The sequence below is a fragment of the Schistocerca gregaria genome, chromosome X (genome assembly GCF_023897955.1).
Source record: "Schistocerca gregaria isolate iqSchGreg1 chromosome X, iqSchGreg1.2, whole genome shotgun sequence".
Lineage (NCBI taxonomy): Eukaryota > Metazoa > Arthropoda > Insecta > Orthoptera > Acrididae > Schistocerca > Schistocerca gregaria.
Window position 1 is genome coordinate 546,725,300 of NC_064931.1, and position 19,290 is coordinate 546,744,589.

At 41.7% G+C, this 19,290-nt stretch overlaps 1 protein-coding gene across 4 annotated transcripts in view; it reads right to left on the minus strand.

Annotated features, from left to right (window-relative positions):
- The window catches only part of LOC126297807 (protein O-linked-mannose beta-1,2-N-acetylglucosaminyltransferase 1-like), a 1,990,313-nt gene that overhangs the window by 462,923 nt on the left and 1,508,100 nt on the right, over nucleotides 1-19,290 (minus strand). The gene's annotated exons all lie outside the window — the stretch shown is intronic.

A 19,290-nucleotide genomic window follows, 5' to 3' on the forward strand; every position in this document is an offset into this window, starting at 1 on the left:
AGCAGCAACATTGCCTGTAGGAACCCTGCAAAATGTCAGTCCTCCGTTGTGTTTGCTCCGCAAGCAAAAGTAAACGGCTTCACAGCAGGCGCGCACAGTCGTGCGGTTGATTTTATTTAGCCCGATGTTTATCTGCCTCGCGATAAAGACCTACAAGTGCACTGAAAGGCGGTCGCGGCAATTCTCTACAGAATTTCATGGCTGTGCAGTCAGCGCGCATAATTCAATTTACTTGTGAAGCCGTTCAGTCGCAAACACAATGTGGAAGCTTTCTTTGACTCTTTATTGAACAGAGGAGGGACGTGAAGTTTGTAGACAGCCAGCTTTCTGGTGCAAAGGTAACAATACAGATTCCTGGAAAAGAATGTCTCTGCTTGACGTACGTATTTTTCACAGCGAAGGACAGTGCGTATAAACTTTTGACGTGTTTGTCGCTTTGCAGATGTTCTCCTCCATGCAAATAGTTTCAGTAAGCATTTCTGAAGTAATTATCACACTGTCGATTTCTTCACTCAAATGAGGTAGCGCCTCCGTTTTCTAAGCGAGCGCCGTAGCACAATGACTACACGAGACCCGCATTCGCAAGGACTACGGTTGCAGTCCTCGTCTGGCCATCCAGATTGAGGTTTTCCTTGACTCCCCTCAATTTCGCCAGGCAAATGCCGGGATGTTTCCGTTGCAAGGCACATTTCCTTCTCTATCCTTTAACATATAGAGCATTTTGTTTGTATCTGATGACACCAGTGGTGACAGGACGTTGAACTTAAATCTTCAGATTTTTCCCTTTTTTTATTTCCCTAAAATTATTTTAATTGCGTACTTTATATACCGCATATTGGGTTTCATTGCATACACACAACACTTCTGCGCTCGGGACACAATGACCTTTTGGGATCAGTAAAGTGTCAGCAATTGCCTAAAATTATTCAGAGAAGATACCCCCTACTGATAGTGTGTTGGTCTCCCAAGAGATTTTTTTTTTTTTAATTTAAAGCAAATTTGTCAAAAATCTATGCTTAATGCAGCAACTGACATCTGATGCTAAATCTAAACAAATACACGGAAATGTGAGCGAGTCAAGGGAAAACTGGTGTATCGTTTGAATATAGTGCCAAAGGTCGATGTAAAGAGTCGCTGATACCACTCAAGCAGCCTTGTGTGACCATACCGAGAAACGTAGGATGGCTAAGCCATGTGAATGTTCTACTGAGGATGGCAGACTCAAGACATAAGTAGATTGTGAGGCCTTCTTTTCATACATTTTAGAGTACTGGTCATCAATCTGCGAATCGAATGAATGAACAAACTGAAGTTCAAAGGAGAACGATTCGCAACTGGCGCAGATCCAAAGGTGGGAGGAATCTAATGAGGGTCATGACCACCCATTTACTTTAGTAGCGTTTATATTTTCCCAAAATGCCAGCGCTTTTCTCAGTCCACCCAAAAATTCTGGGACTCAACCTTTGCCACGGCTTTTCGACCTTTCCGCGATATGTTTTATATCATGCATGCTTATAAAACAATTATTTAAAGTTTACTTTATTTTTGGAAACATAAAAATGTCACATGGGGGTCATGCGTGGCAAATATGGAGGCTGGAGGATCATTTCAATATTGTTTTTGGCCAAAAATTCGGCACAAGCAACGATGTGTTAGCCGGTGCATTATTGTGACATTAAAACAATGGCTTGTTTCACCACGACTCTGGGCTTTTTTACCGGATTTTTTCAGGCAGACAGCGATGAACTTGAAAGTAGTACTCCTTACAGATCGTTCGACCTTGTTGTAAGAAATCACGGTGCACCCTGCCGTTAAAATGGAAGGACACAGTGAGCATATCTTTACATCTGATCGCAATCCTATGGTGGTTTTTGGTCTTCACGATCCCTAATGCTTAGACTGGGACGATTCAGCCTGTTTCGACGTCATATCCGCAAACCCTTATTTCAACTCCTATTCAGATACGTTTCAGCAGTTCTGTGCCGTCGTTGAGTTCGTGTAGCAGTTACTAAGCACCTGCATTCGCCGCTATTTTTGTTGGAAATACAACAATTTTGGAACTAATTTTTCTGTAACACGTTTTGCAAACTCTTCTCGTGTATTTGAGCCTCCATACAAGTTCCTCATTTCAATTGTGTTACTGTAGAAAGTGGGATAGGTAATGTACAGTATACACGTCAAGCCCTCCCACCGGACTACCTTAGTGAATCAGCAGCAGGGTTTCTCCCTGCCTGTACTCTGTGAAGCTCTTGTAAATGATGTCCCAAAAATCAGATCTGGCAGTGCACTGGATTCTTCATAACATGCAAGCAGGTGACCTGTGACTTCCAATTTGTGGTGCAGGTAGCTGGTTTCTACGAAATTTCCGTGGTTGCATCGCACCATGAAATGATAACAGTTTACTATCATGAAACGAATCCTTTCGCAAAGTTTATAAGTTCGGAGAGCATGATAAAGCCGAATATTATGTACGAACAGTGTCTGAGTACATTTTATCGCTCGCTGTCTCTTACATATCAATAGGCTCAGAGCATGTCCTATCGCCGACTGGCGAGCTTGGCGTGCAGCCGAAATCTTTTGCTTACATCGTAACACTCTGTATTCCTCCGTACATCCTCGGTAACTTATCAATACTCATTTGTTTAGTAAATTGGTAGGTTTATTACATAGCGTTATTGTTGCAGTTGAGCACTGATGGCCCGTAGGCTCCTCCTCGTACCAATTATGCTAAAAATGACTTTAATCATTAATATTTAATAAAGTAAAATGGGCACTTTGATTCAGAATACAAGTGGATACCCTACATCTCAATTGCAGGGTATGATCAGTTCTCAAGGCTCGCGTTCCCCTCTCCACTCTCGTGATTCGTCGTCGCGCCATATGGCCCGGTTGGTACTTCTGTAGCCCTGGGGACATGCTTCCTGCTTACTGCCGGCTTATTCTCTAGCGCTGCTTAACGTAGCAAATGAACTCTACCTGATTTCGAGAAAAGTAAAATTAGGAAAGTAAATGCTTTTCAAAACAAGGGACACCTCATAGTTTCCTACCAAAAGCATCCGAAAAAGTCATATGATGTGCGAATTAAAATGCCAACATCACCAGTGTCTTGATCTGATTGTTATTCGGCGATCTTTCGTAATTGTTCTACCACTCTTTTCACAATTTTATAGGTTGATGATGTGCTGAGGCATCCAAGACTCTCGTCATTTTAAAAATATTCAAAGCTTTCTTCAGAATGCAAACCACTCGTAAATCCTTGCTTTACAGCAGACCCATTAAAAGCAATTTTAACATCTCTAACACGCTGCTTCGTATTATTCATTTCTTATAGCAAAATGTAATACTCATTCTACAATCCATAAATAATGGCCAGTATTACCATAAATGTATGTAACCTCTTTGACAGCTGACAACTGACTAAACATATTATATTACTGACACAGAACAGAATCCTTGAACATATTCTCAGGTCGAATATTATTCTTGAGACTGGAAGCTTATGTCAACGAGTCAGCATAGTTTTAGAAACCATCGCTCGATCGAAAATCAGCTTTCTCTTTTCTCGTGTGATATATGCGAACAATGGGTGAAGGCAATAGGCAGATTCTGTATTACTAGATTTAGGGAAAGCATTTGACACAGTGTCCCACTGCAGGCTGTTAACGAAGGTACGAGCATATGGAATAAGTTCACATTTGTGAGTGGCTAGTAGACTTATTAAGTAACAGATCCCAGTATGTTGTCTACGACGGCGAGTGTTCATTAGAGACAAGGAGTGCCCCAAGAAGGTGTTATAGGATCGCTATTATTTTCTGTGTTCATGAATGATTTGGCGGAGAGGGTGGGCAGCAATTTGAGGTTGCTAGCAGATGATACTGTGGTGTACGGTAAGCTGTCGCAGTTGAGTGATTGTAGGAAGATACAAGGAGACTTAGACAAAATTTCCAGTTGGTGTGATGAATGGCAGCTAGCTCTAAATGTGGAAAAATGTAAGTTAATGCGGATGAGTAGAAAGAACCAAACCATAATGTTCGGATACGGGCTTATTAGTGTCATGTCTGACACAGTTACGTCGTTTAAATATGTGGGTGTATCGTTACAATGCGATATGGAACGGAACGAGCATCTGAGGATCGTGGTAGGAAAGGCGAGTGGTCGACTTCGGTTTATTGGGAGAATTATAGGAGAGTGTGGTTTATCTGTAAAAAAGACCGCATATAGGACACCAGTGCGACCTGTTCTTGAGTACTGCTAGAGTACTTGGGATGCGTACCAGGTCGGATTAATGGAAGACATCGAAGCAATTCAGAGACGGGCTGCTAGATTTGTTACTGGTTGGTTCGAACAGCACGTAAGTGTTACGGATACGCTTTAGGAACTCAAATGGGAATCCTTGGAGGGAAGGCGACGTTCTTTTCGGGAAACACTATTAAGAAAATTTAGTGCACCGACGTTTGAAGCTAACTGCCGAACGATTCTACGGCCGCCAACATATACTGCGCATAAGGACCACGAAGATAATATACGAGAAATTAGGGCTCATACGAAGCCAGTGACTAGTAGTAGATGTATCTAAGTAGATGTAGATGTAGATACTTTTACCAAAACAAGAACAACAAAATTGTTCAGATCGGACTAATAGAGTACGCGAAACTACAAAATTCCCGTTAGTTTTAAACACACGTTGTATACCAATTTAATCGAGAAGTTACGGTGCAGTGTGGCGGTGTTCATTGCAACATGGCCCGCAGACAACATTTGGGTGAATTCACACGGGAAGTATCATCGGGAAACTCGGAGGAGGACGAAATGTGACGAGTGTAACCCAGGAGCATTGTTTCTCGTCCATCGGAAGCGTTCCGAATCACGGGAACTGTTGCCCAAAGGAGACGCTAATGGTCGAGCACGGTCAAATACAGCAGCACGTGGCAGCTACATTGAGCAACACACAAGAAGGGTTCCATGTCAAATGATGACGATGATGAGGTCCAATACTCCGAGGAGCGTAGGGGACTATGCGGGAGACGGGCACCGCTGTACTAGGCGAGGTGGTTTGCCATTGCCTTCCTCCGAAAGTAATGGGGATGAATGATGATGATGATGCAGACGACACAACACCACCCAGTCATCTCGAGGCAGGAAAAAACCCTGACCCCGCTGGGAATCGAACCCGGACCCCGTGTGCGGGAAGCGAGAACGCTACCGCAAGATCACGAGCTGCGGACTCCATGTGAAAAAGTGGGCGCAATGTCAACATCTAACAGGACGACTGCAAGGCATGTCATCTTACACTCCATACTGGCACGGTGACTGCATGGGCTGGTCTCTTTGGCCGACGACCAGTACGTCAGGATCTGTTCCCACCTGCACATCGATGGCGCCGTTTGCGAAGGTGCCAACAACAGAGGGGCTGGACCATCGAGGAGTGGGGTGGCGTGCACTTCTCGAATGAGAGCAGATTGAGCAACAGTAGTGATTCTGGACGTACTCTCAAGTGGCGAGGGGCGGTAAGCGCAGTGCACCCAGGAATTGATTGTTGGTAGTCCAGATGTTATAGTTTGGGAGGCATAATGATGCATGGGCGTGCTGACCTGTAACTCATTGAACACGGTATACTCAACGCTCAGTGTTACTGTGGCACTGTACTCCTTCCCCCCCTCTCTCTTCAGGGATGTATTTTTTTGGACGACAGTGCGCGACCACATCGAACACTGTAAGTGGAGCATCGCTTGAAACGAGAGGATATTCGGCGAATGGAATGGCCTGCATGTTCCCCCGATTTGAATCCCATCGAGGTCGTTTGGGATACGTAACGTAGCACGTCCACATGCACCAACGACCATATAGCAATTATCAATCGCGTTGGTGTAGGAATGGTACATCTTACCACAATAATTCCTTACCAACATCATGGCCAACTTGGGAGCACGTTGCAGGGCATGCATTGCCGTCCGTTGTGAACATACGCCTATCAAGAACCATTTCCCGCCTTTTGTAATGTCCAGGGGACCAATAAAAATCGAGGTGACTTTCGTGCAAATATTGTTGTCTTTGAATAGAAGTGTAAAGTCTGTTCATCTCATGCGTATTTCTTCCTGTTGTCTTATGTGTTACACTGCACTGACATATCGTGCCAAAGTGACTCCCATCCTTAAGTTTTGCACACTTCTGAAATTCCAAAATGGACTGCAAGAATGTGTCAGTGTCACAAACAGATACCGCACAATGATGACACTGCTAAATGTACCGAAATTAGGGCATTTGTTTTGCCTGCATAGCACCCATGAACGAAACAAGAAGAGTTACAAATAAAACTGGTAACACATACACCGCGAAATCCATCGTATCATGGCATGTGCAGTGCAACAATGATTCATTCCACTTCACAATATACGTTTCTAATAATGATATAAACAGACTCCTAAAGAATGATCTCGTTTGTTGATACAGAATCTCACAGGTAATCATCAACAGTATTTTATGAACACTGAAACAATGAAGATACCCCGAACACTCTTTATGTTCTTCGAATTAGTAAGTCTTGTGAGTCTTAGTCAGATTTCAAGCAAGATATGTCGCCATTTTACGAGAATCGCAGTGTCGCTACAATTAAAAGGGTGCAACATGATCCATCTAGAGAAAGTCGACGAATGTCCGAGGCAAAGATAAACTATTACGTTAGTAGCCCCGTTCACCGATGTACCACGAGCAGCGCGTAGACAGCGGCAACCACTGTGCTATTGCATACCGTATTGCTATAAAAATCGGTTGCCGGGTCTCTTCTCGTAATATTAGAATCAGTTACTGTAATGGGATGCATATCATCAAGCTCTGCCCATATTTCCAATTTTACGCATTGTTTATTATATTCTGCAAAGGATACTCACGTTTTCTGCTGTCTGTTATGTTAAGATACAATATCTCAAAAGAGCAGTGTACCTAGTATAACGAACCAGAATTACGGGGACCTTCGATCACAATACTAAGCATTTCTGACGAAATTTGCGATTCTATTCTTTTTTCGACTATATTTCACCTGAAATTGCAAGTCTGTTGTACTAAAGGGCAGCCTATGGGACCGATAAATTCTATGGAAATATTTACTGAAATTTCTCTCTCTTTCAGTTTTTCTGTATTACTTTGGAACACTATTTCTTTGATTTTAAAGTAGTTAATTCTCCCATGAATTCCATTTTATTCATTTGACCATAACTGGCATATATTTCGCACATTAGAGTATACTTGTTACGAAATTTTCTCATAACATTTTCTTGTCTATTAAACAATGAACGGTTATAATTTTTTGAAAACAATCTCAATTTTTCATCATGCATATGAAAGAAGATACGAAATGTGTACGGTATTATTTTGACAATGTGAAATAGTTTCTAAATTTGACAAAAAATATATTTCAAAATTATGTATAATAATATATAATTACTTTATATTTTTAAATTTTGCTAACCTTAAGAAACGTGTTTTCTTTGTAAGTGTTTACTCATGTATATAGAAAAATATGTACAAAATTAATTTGACCAATTGCCGGTTCTGGTAAAATCTAGAACTTCAAGCTGTAATAAATTACTTGTCGTATGCACGAAAAGTTAGTTTCGACGTCGTGTCGGACAGTTTTTGTCTAGATGCTGAGTAGTATGATGGTCTTTGTCCGGTGTTGGGAGTATGGGCCATATACGTCTCTTACACTGGAAACCGTAATTTGTAGCTGAAAATCCATTTCAAATGTTTAATGAAATTGTTAAGTGAGAACAACGAATATTATGACATCTATGTAAGCTTTCACGAAGACTCTCTTTAGCAACGAGCAGAAAGTTAAGGTGGAAGTTTATTGCGTACCATGAGTGGATGGGAAATTAACTACAGTATCATGAAAATACGAAAAAGTATCTTCGCTTACGTCTAAAAACCTGGATCTTTACATCATTCCCTATACAAAGAGAAGACGAAGTTCGGAGCCACAATTATATCGGCGATACGAGATTACTATTAAAAGATTTGCTCACAGAAACAACCATTTTACGACTGTTTTTCTACGCTACTGTTTCCAGTTATGTACGACTACGTATTTACATGGCTATTTATCTATGAACAAACCTAGCTGAACAAATACAATTGCTTATAATCAAACTAAGCAATAAGATTTTTAATGGGACTCGTATAATTTGTACGAGGGGGAAAACAACAGCTATTTCGTTCGACTTAAAATTCTCATTCCGGCACGTTCCATGTTTTTCCAAGCGTGAGAATAAGGCAATAATGTAGGGTGAAACGCGATATCAAAAGATCAGACGAGATCTGTCTATCACTGAGCTGTACACGTTGCTCTAAACTGTGTGTAGGGGCGCTGTACCATAAAAAAAAGTGATTGCTGTTCGGAAGTAATGTTCTAAGTCTCCGGATAGTTTTTGGGAGACGATGGGAACTGCTCTAGAGAGCGACTTAACCCCTTAATGCTATCTGTCGCCGTTTCGCGTCATATCAGGGCGATGATAATAAATGGAAGGTTAACTGTTTTTGAGCGCCAGTGACGGCAGCTGCAGATTCTACGCGAAGTTAACAACGCTTCTGATTAGTGCCGCCATTTCCTAAGTGTTTGAGGTACTTCAGGAGAGACTTGGGTGTTCGGTCGTATATTCACCACACACACACACACACACACACACACACACACACACACACGCGCGCGCGCGCGAGCAGTTATTTGTCATTGTTCAAGGAATTGCAGCTGGATACAGAGATAAGTTCAGTTCTGAAAATTATTTGCTTGTTTCATAGTATCTTTGACGAGGCGTAAATTACATTTTGATGTATATAACGAACTAGTTGAACGTGCTGTCGAATTTGAAAATACTGTTTATGTAAATCAAGTTTTTGTGTACCTCTGTGGGCACGTGCAAGAGATGAAATCAAAGGAGCAAAGGCAAATATTTCCGTTGATTTGTAGCACCAGAATACTTCAGTGACCAACTGTGTTCATTATTTATGTGTCTAAAATATAATTTATTACAAGTTACCAATAACCCATATCAAAATCCAACCTCACTGATTACATCATTTCATTTTTACTGCGATGTAAACATTCTAGTGAACCACTAATACTCTGAAGCTTTTATTTTGTTAACGGTGGATCCTTGAGAATGTTTGCTCCACTGAATGCAAACGGACATGTCAAAGCTCGCGTACCGCCTGCGGAGAGTGACTGTGGCAGTTTCAAAATTGCCATAATAAACGAAATGATCTTCTAGAATTCAAATTCAGAATAGAAGAGGCACTCTGCAGCCAGGGAAAAGATATGACAAAACAAAGTGAGATATAACTTCAGCAAGTATGGTCAGAATTGCTATTCAAGAAGTGTTCGGATCCAACAACGTCGGTTCCAGATCAGTCTGCCCGAACTGATGCAGCACGTCATTCGACTCATGTTACAGACAGAAGGAAAAGATGAAAAAGACCAGATTGTTAAAGGCAGACAATATGCATGTGCAATCATTGTAATGTTCAAAAAAATGCCTCTGAGCACTATGGGACTTAACAGCTGCGGTCATCAGTCCCCTAGAACTTAGAACTACTTAAACGTAACTAACCTAAGGACATCACACACATCCATGCCCGAGGCAGGATTCGAACCTGCGACCGTAGCAGTCGCGCGGTTCCGGACTGAGCGCCTAGAACCGCGAGACCACTGCGGTCAGCAATGTAATGTTCATCTGTGTCTCTACAAGAGAATAAACTGTTTCCGAGGATTTCACGGGTAAGGTTATATCGAATTATATATAAGTTTTTTCATTTTTAATCATATGTGCTGTAAATACATCATCAATATGATAAAATAAAATCTTTTACTACCTATTGTCGCAAGTATATCACATCCCTATTTATACCTGACAGGTATAATACAGTATACCTCAGACTTGAAATTATGTACTCTACAACACTTCATTACTTGTTTCAAATTTGATTTTCGATTTTTTCTTTTAAGTAGAAATTTATTCGAATATTATGGGGTTAAGCGTGGGTGAGCAGACTGTTTCGGGTGCTCGTTACCGGCAGCTCTGGCCTGCAGACACGCTTTCGTTGCTGGTAACTGCCTCTGCTCCCGCCGGCGAGGAACCGGCGATGATGCCTCCACAATCTGAGAGCCTGCGTAACGGTTAATTTTAACGAGCCTCTCGCTAGGAATAGAGGAAAGCGGTGTAAATTCATTCGGCCAGGTACCACGCCTAATATTCTTCACTCCTGTTAGTACGATACTTTGATGGTATTAGGAATTCCTATTAAAGGCAAGAACACTGATAATTGAATGGGGAGAAGTTTTTGCGCAGATGAGCTTCAATTATTCAGAGTGCGGGGCGTTGGTTACCAGGTGGCCGTTTAACTTGCAAATGCTGGCACGAGACGCCGCCAATTCCCTCGCCTCACCGGAAGTGCCCGCAACAGCAGCGCTCCTCAAACTCTCTTCCAAACGACACAGACTCCGCTGGTGAATTAAAACTCTGTGCCGAAAACTCAGTGCAATTTCAAATCTTGGGTAACCAAGTTGGTCGGTTTTTCTCACTTCGCTGATTTGCCTCTTAAAATGGGATACACACCCTCTTAAGTAAACGTTATTCGTGTAGAAAGCATTGAGCAATACCAACGAAATAATGGGAAACAGTATCATTACGCATATTATATATTTTTATCAACCCTGTTACGAGTGCTGCAGACACAACAAAACAGCAGAACACACCAAGACTGGCTGCCCTATGTAAATTCAAATCTTCCACTTGCTTCATGTGACTGGTTCCTCTTCATGAGAAGTTAGTGTAGAAGGTTACCGAATAACTGAAATTATCGATATTAGTTTGAGCAGAAAAAGGAAGTAAGAAGATTATTGTTTAATGTTCCGTCGACAGCTAGGTCATTACAGACAGAGCACAAGCTCCTAATAGTTGAGGTAGGGAGATGGAAACCGGTCATGCACCAAATCTTCCTGGAGCGATTCAGGAAAAACACAGAAAACCTAAATCCGGACGGCCAGACGCAGATTTGAGCTGTCGTCTTCCAGGATGCGAGTTTAGTGTGCTAACCACTGCGCCACATCGCTCGGTCAGTGTTGAACAAGACTGCAGAGTTACATATTAACATAGGTTTCGTACAGTAGGGCAGATATTTTCAGTTCCACTTCTTCTGACGACATAACTGGTTTGCTGTGCTGGTGTCTTGTTAGTATTTGTTCAATCTTCACACATGTTACGTCTCCGAAGTCTTATTCGAAGTCTCTTCCCAAAACCATAAAAATTACTGGCCTACTAAACCACCTGATGTTAATACCCACAGAAAATATCTGGGACTTTTTGGACAAATGAGTGAAATAAAGCAAACAGTATCCACCAGGTTGGCAGCCATATAGAATCTAATCATGAATGAGTGGCTTTTGCTGAATACGGTGCACCCGAACAAATCTGTGGACTCATTTCCTCGCCAAATTGAGTGGCCAGAGACGATGTTACACAGCTTTTGTTTGGATGTCTTGAGAGTTCAAGTGGTTCAAATGGCTCCAAGCGCTATGGGACTTAACATCTGAGGTGATAAGTCCCCTAGACTTAGAACTACGATGGCCGAGCGGTTCTAGACGCGCCAGTCTGGAACCGCGCGACCGCTACGGTCGCAGGTTGGAATCCTGCCTCGGGCATGGATGTGTGTGATGTCCTTAGGTTAGTTAGGTTTAAGTAGTTCTAAGTTCTAGGGGACTGATGACCTCAGATGTTAAGTCCCATAGTGCTCCATTTGAACCACCACTTAGAAATACGTAAACCTAACTAACCTAAGGAAATCACACACATCCATGCCCGAGGCAGGATTCGAACCTGCGACCGTAGCAACAGCGCCGTTCCGGACTGAAGTGCCTAGAACCGCTCGGCCACAGCGGCCCGCTCTGTCTTGAGGGGATAAATAGTATTTTGTCTGATGCGTGTATCAGTCATGAATACTAAGCATGCAACCAGTAATTCACTTAAATTTAGTTTTTTATGCTACACATGCAACCAGTTTTTAATTAATTTTTTTTACATACAGTGAGAGGAGGTGTCCAGAAAAATTATTTTAGGCTAGACTAACTGTTACCTGTGGCTGTACGTGCATATCAATAGCTTAGTTACGACGAGTGATGGTCATTAAGTAAGCTACTGTACGTGCAACAACAACAGCTACTCTCACGTGTCTGCCTGTACGGGTAAGTAGAGCTCCTGCTGTGTGACCCACTCCCCCACAAGCTGCCCCAATGCACGATGTATCAGCATGGGCAGGAGCGCACGTGTATGCCTCGTGCTATTGACGTAGCTATACATTATAAAACGTCTACATTACGAAAACGTAGTGTGGAACTATGAAACACTGAAGAGTACATAAACATTGTATACCTTACTTTTAATCGTAATACGTAACACGTATCAATCAATAAAAGCATTTTCACAAATATGTTAAAGCTCAAAAGTCAAAGAGTAAATAGATTTTTCAAAGAGTGCATACTTTTCCTTAATTCGTGCAATATTTTTGAAGTAAATAAGTATCTTGTACTACACACTTTCAAAAGTAGCCAAAGTTGTTCCTCAGAGTCCATGCTATCTCCATACGAAATTTCATCGAAATCGGTTCAGTGGGTTAGTCGTGAGAAAGTAATAGACGAAAGTTACCTTCGCATTTATAATATTAGTGTGGATAACACATTCAACTGGACAGTCTTTTTCCGTGATCCAACTTAGATGAAATAAGGCTCATGCGGTACCTCAAGCTATGCTAAAGGCACCTGTGAAAATCCCACGAAAATTCGTCTAGTAGTTTTGGAGAAGCGTCTTCAAACAGACGGATAGACAGACACGGCAATTTTAAAGATTTATTAGTAGTATGGATGGAATCTATGCTTTGATAGTCGTCATTTTTATTAATCGGGGAAATAAGTCTATTGTAACTGCATACTGAATTCATTTTAGAGTCACTGACTTCTGCAATGATGAGTAATGAAAGTTATTTTTTCTTCTATTGTTGTTGATGTAGACATCACTACTCTTCACAAGATATGAAGGATTATTTTGTGAAGGTATCGTTAGGCAAAGTCCAACTCCTTGAAGTGGCGTCTACCAGACGATTTTTGGTGACCACCGAGTGTTTTTCTCACTTCTCGCTTTTGTGTAATAGATTTCTTCTTTCTGTATCACGAGTTTCCCCAAAAACTTATGCCAAAAGACATTAACTAGTCTGCCATCCTGCAGCGGCTCGATAACAATCAGACCCTGTCTTCCCGGCGGGGTCACGGATGTTCTCTGCCTCATGAGGACTGGGTGTTGTATGATGTCCTTAGGTTAGTTAGGTTTAAGTAGTTCTAAGTTCTAGGGGACTGATGGCCTCAGATGTTAAGTCCCATAGTACTCAGAGCCATTTTTTGAGACCCTGTCTTGTGCCATGATTGTAAATCTCTAGTTTACTTCAACAGGTACACTAAGATAGTCTCAAAAACGATTTTCATTTCTGTTACCACTGAACTACGAGCTGAAGAGCACAGCTCAGTTGTCAGAAACAGGATTTGGTATATGTAGGAAAAGAACTGTGTAACGACGCAGTAAATCCCAGACGACAATAGACACAATAGACAAACATATTCCGTAGAGTAATACATATTCTTCCTTTGATCTTCCAAACTATTAAATAATTTAGCTGAAGTATTTCAGTATATACGTCTACATGCTACAAACCTAACAGACAGTGCTACCTGTTAGTGGCGTAGGAAACTGTTTGTATAAACGCTTTAATTTTCTTTAAAGTTTTAAAAGCAAATTGCATTGCTTTTGTGATGCATTTCATGTAAATCTAAACAAGACAGAACCAGCATAATGTGTAGTTAGCGAAACAAACGCATGCAAACATTTTTATTATCTGTGTACGAGAACTGCGTTGGTTAGGCCATCATTTGTTTATTATAAAAACAACCAGTAGTACTCTCTCTCTCTCTCTCTCTCTCTCTCTCTCTCTCTCTCTCTCTCTCTCTCTCTGTGGCTAGTAATGTGGCGGTATGTGTATGTCTGGAGTGAAGTGGTGTGAAAACGGCTATCTGGGAGAACAGCGTGGGATCTAATAATTGCAGAATAAGTGAAGAATAAATTTATTGCTCTGTGTGTCGAGGCGAAAAAAATGTCACATAGATGCCACTAAAATACACCACATACACGTCAACAGTACATCAAACCATCCAAATTTATGAAGAAATTTGGTGTAAAGTGAAACTTCTCAATGACTATTTCTATATTTATTTAAACACAAATTCATTAAAAGGCAGGGTAATGAACTGGCTTTCTTTTATACTACATTTATCACCAGAAAGTAGTATTAAGTTTGACACTTAAAGCTGTGTAAGGTCGTTTCATCTTATAGAAATTGTAATAATATTTTAGGTTTCGTTAGTTGCCAGTATCTTTTACCCTAATAGCAGCGTTACCTATGCATGCTTAATAATGCAGACCGAATGCAAGAGTGTATAAATACATTATTATTGCTATTTGCCATGTTGTTACGCTATGTGGTAGGAAAATGTATTAGGAGTGGTGCCTTCGTCAACTTTCCGTTTATTATAAAAGTAAGAATCAATTTTAAAATTCCTGTTTAAAACATGCAAATTAATTTCTCACAAATGTGTGTTAATGCAGAATTTTCGTTGTAACACGGCAGTGGGCAATCCGAAACGCTCACGGTCTCAACATTTGATTAAACAGGATGATTAAATAATAAATTCCGACGAGCCTGTTACAACGAATCCACTCATATTTATTGTGTTTCATTTTCTGCATAGCGTAATGGCATCAGGACATAAGGACCTCAGTGTCTAGATACTAGTTCGGTTTTTCAAGGTTGGAGGATGCAATGAATTACGCCTCTACTGAAGGATCCAGCGCCGATCGAAAACGCTACGCCACGCGGCTTGGCGTTTACTTCCATGATATACGGTATTTTCAGCTAAAGTACGCTGATTACTGGTTCGAGGGAGTAGTTCAGAACATTGACACATAATAAACAGGTGGCTCCATTGCCGCAGGGAGGTCAGAATGTGACAGGGCGTCTGTAGGCCGGTGTAAATGTTTGCAGGGCGACTAGCTATCCACCGGACTGCAGACAGCCGCACTGAGATGGACGGAGGAAGCGACAACCAGCAACTGTTTTTCCCAGGTTGAAAGAGGTGTGTGTGAGCTCCGGCGGTGTGGTGGCGTGATGCGCTAAAATGGTTGAACCCTGTGACTTGGGATACTGGCACTAAATGTAATAAAATGCCTGAAAATACGTAAAGTGCCTTCGAGGCATGCTAGGAAAAAACTAACGAAAGCTTTAGAAACCACAGCAATGGGACGAGCTCATTCAAAATTAAACCGCGTTTATGACATCAACAGTTAAAAAGTTATTAATCTTTAGTACCATTATTATTTATAAAAACGGTAACAACTGAGCCCAATACGTAATTTACACTTACGGTACACTGAAGCGCCAAAGAAGCTGGTATATGCATGAGTATTCAAATACGTAGATATGTAAACAGGCAGAATACGGCGCTGTGGTCGGCAACGCCTATATAAGACAACAAGTGTCTGGCGCAGTTATTGGTTACTGCTGCTACAATGGCAGGTTATCAAGATATAAGTGAGTTTGAACGTGGTGTTATAGTCGGCGCACGAGCTATGGGACACAGCATCTCCGAGGTAGCGATGAAATGGAGATTTTCCCGTACAGCAATTTCACGAGTGTACCGTGAATATTAGAAATCCGGTAAAATATCAAATCTCCGACATCGCTGCGGCCGGGGAAAGATCCTGCGAGAACGGGGCCAACGACGACTGAAGAGAATCTTTCAGCGTGACAGGAGTGCAACCCTTCCGAAAATTGCTGCAGATTTCAGTGCTAGGTCATCAATAAGCGTCAGCGTGCGAACCATTCGAAGCTTTCAGCCTCGTCTGAGCCCGTCAACAAAAAAATGGTTCAAATGGCTCTGAGCACTATGGGACTTAACAGCGGAGGTCATCAGTCCCCTAGAGCTTAGAACTACTTAAACCTAACTAACCTAAGGACAGCACACACATCCATGCCCGAGACAGGATTCGAACCTGCGACCATAGCGGTCGCGCGTCCGTCAACAACGACATTGGATTGTTGATGACTGGAAACGTGTTGCCTCGTCGGACAAGTTTCGTTTCAAATGTATTGAGCGGATGGATGTGTATGGGTATGGAGACGACATCATGACTCCATGGACCCTGCATGTCAGCGGGGCAGTGTTCAAGCGGGTGGAGCCTCTGTATAGTGTGGGGCGTGCGCAGTTGGAGCGATGAGGGGCCCCTGATACGTCTACATACGACTCTGACGGGTGACACGTACGTAAGCATCCTGTCTGATCACCTGCATCTGTTCTTGTCCATTGTACATTCCGACGGACTTGGGCAGTTTCAGCAAGACAATACGACACCTCACACATCCAGAATTGCTACAGAGTGGCTCCAGGAACAGCCGTCTGAGTTTAAACACTTCTGCTGGCCCCCAAACTCCCCAGACATCAACATTACTGAGCATATATGGGATTCCTTGCAACGTGCTCTTCAGAAGATACCTCCATCCCGTCTTACTCTTACGGATTTATGGACACCCTGCAGGTGTCATTTCCCTCCAGCTCTACTTCAGATATTAGTCGAGTCCATGCCATGTCGTGTTGCGGCAGTTCTGCGTGCTCGCTGGGGTCCTACACGATATTAGGCAGTTGTACCAGTTTCTTTGGCTCTTCACTGTTGAAGTGGACAATGCCAACAATCATATGAACAGTTCTCTTTTCTAGTTAAATCAACATACAAAATGTTATAAACAATTTAGTTAATTTAACTCAGATAGTATGATAACCATAAAATATTCGACAGATATACACATGATATTATCCGCATGGATACCTCCTTTAATAATCGAACAGTTTTCGACGTTTTCGCGAGTTACAAAATATGTAAAGTTAGTGTTTTGATTAGAGTACTGGATATGGTGAAAAACATGTTTAAGATTCATTTTAAATACTTGAAATAATGCATAAATGTTTAATTAAGTTGTGGCAAACTGGCCGCAAATCTGTACCGAATGTTTATACCACATGTATTTACTTCAGATTATTGTCTAAAATCTAAATGATGGTCAGTGTGAAAGTACCTACATTGAGTCAAGCAGTGGTCATATTATAGAGCCTTTAAATAAGCGTGCACAGCAGAGCGCAGGATCTTTTCGGCGTGGGTTTTTCGTCATCAGTCTGTCGGCTGAGGTCTGAGCGGCGTGAGTGCCGCGAATGTTCCGCTCTGTGTTAGTCGGGTCGCGAGTGAGAACTTTTTAGTTAGCACCTCGTCAGTTGTTTTCTAAGTGACGACTTTAGTTTCATTTGTTTATTCTTACAGCTGTGAACTTGTAAAGCGTTACTGCTTTTAACTGATTTAAACCACGTGATATACTTAGAGAGAATTAGTCGCGACAGCGCTGAGAGTTATGAAGTTAAGATTTACTGGGGATGATGGCGAGAGTTCACGCTAACTAACATTATGAAATAACTAGTGTTTTCGCAAGTTCATCGTACTGACGTATGTATTTATTCAGCTCATGCTGTTGGCTATAAATGCTCTGTCTGCACAAAGTAATTACGAATTATTTATATGTCGCTACCATTCAACTATCTTGTGCATTCCTGAAATAAAGGTTAGGTCAAATTACCAAAAAATCTGGTTTAGGCGATATGGTTATCCTTCGTGATATTGACCAACAATTCGACCATAGTTCAGCCACTTGTTAATACGTATTTCTCTACTTTGTCTCATTAGTACTATAAGGTTCTGTGTGAAAATTATTGTGTTGAATGTTTGGGTTTTAGAGCGACTGTTAAAAGCCCCCCCTCCCACTTCCCACTATTGACAATAGAGAGCCACTCTAGATGTTATAGGCCGTACATTGTCTGCACTTTGTTGGCACATTCTACAGATTCGTAATTATTTATCACTAAAGGGGTACACTACGTGAAACAGTAGAAAAGTCCCACGGGTAAAGTCGTAATGCGGTACACCGCATCAAACCAACTTCTTACTGGTGATGATGTGAATGTCACTTGACGATTTATCATTCTATCGAACCCCATTGGTATTATCCTCCGCTAAATGTGCAGCTAGACAAACCGGAAGTTATCATCCAGATTCTAATATCATCTGATTTGGAACCCTATACGCAGCATGTTTCGCTCAACAGTTATGGTAATCACAAGACTGACTGCCTTCTCGTTTATACTCCCATCGTAGCTTGTCGGTCCGTGTGCAAACACTACCGAAGATAGAACGCCCATACTGATCACCTCTGGACGCTGAATTCATAGTTTCCTGTGTAGTTACTTACAAGATTTCCATTATTCATTATTCAACGGATGGTCAACTTTCAAAATGGAAGCAAACATGAGGTTAAAAGCTGCTTAAAGAAATACTACAACCAGCCACTTTTTATGTGATTTTTATGCCAAGACGAGTTTCTGATTTTCGCCCATTTTCAACAGGCCCAATACATTAATGTCCTCATCAATACAACATTTCTTCGATTGAATTTTGAACGCTGAGACTGCTCTACGCAAAGGTACGGCTGGTTTACGTACCATGTTTCCCGAGTTGTATATTTTCGTTTAATCCGTAGTTAGGTGCAGTTACTTTTATTCTGTGTTCTGTACCTCCTTTTTTCGTGTGTACACTCTAAGATAAAGAAAAAGACTCACCACGAAGGAGTTATGCAAATTGGTCACAAACTGATATCCATACAGATGTCGGATGGAAAATATAAAACTGTATACTTTGACGGCCGATGCATGAATATCTGACAGTGCAGCGCAATTTGACCCCTTAGATGGCAAAGATGGTAAACAGGGCATGTCGACACCAGGGAAAAATGTCTTTGCGAATTTCAATCAGCATTTGAGAGGAGACGTGTAGTTGGACTCAAAAAACCGGCTGGAGTTATCAGCGAAGCGCTCGACATTTGAGCAGGAGCGATGCCACTATTTGATGAGGTTGGAAGGAATGAGTGAACCATGATAGAACACAGCGTCAAAAAAGAAGCAGTCGATCTAGAGAGACTACTGAACGTGAGGATAAAGCAATCGTCAGAGAAGTAGTCAGAGCTCCAGATTCAACGTGCAAATGGTACTTCAGTGATGACGAGGGCCATTAATAGGTGGCTCACAGAAATGGGAGGATGAACTCACGA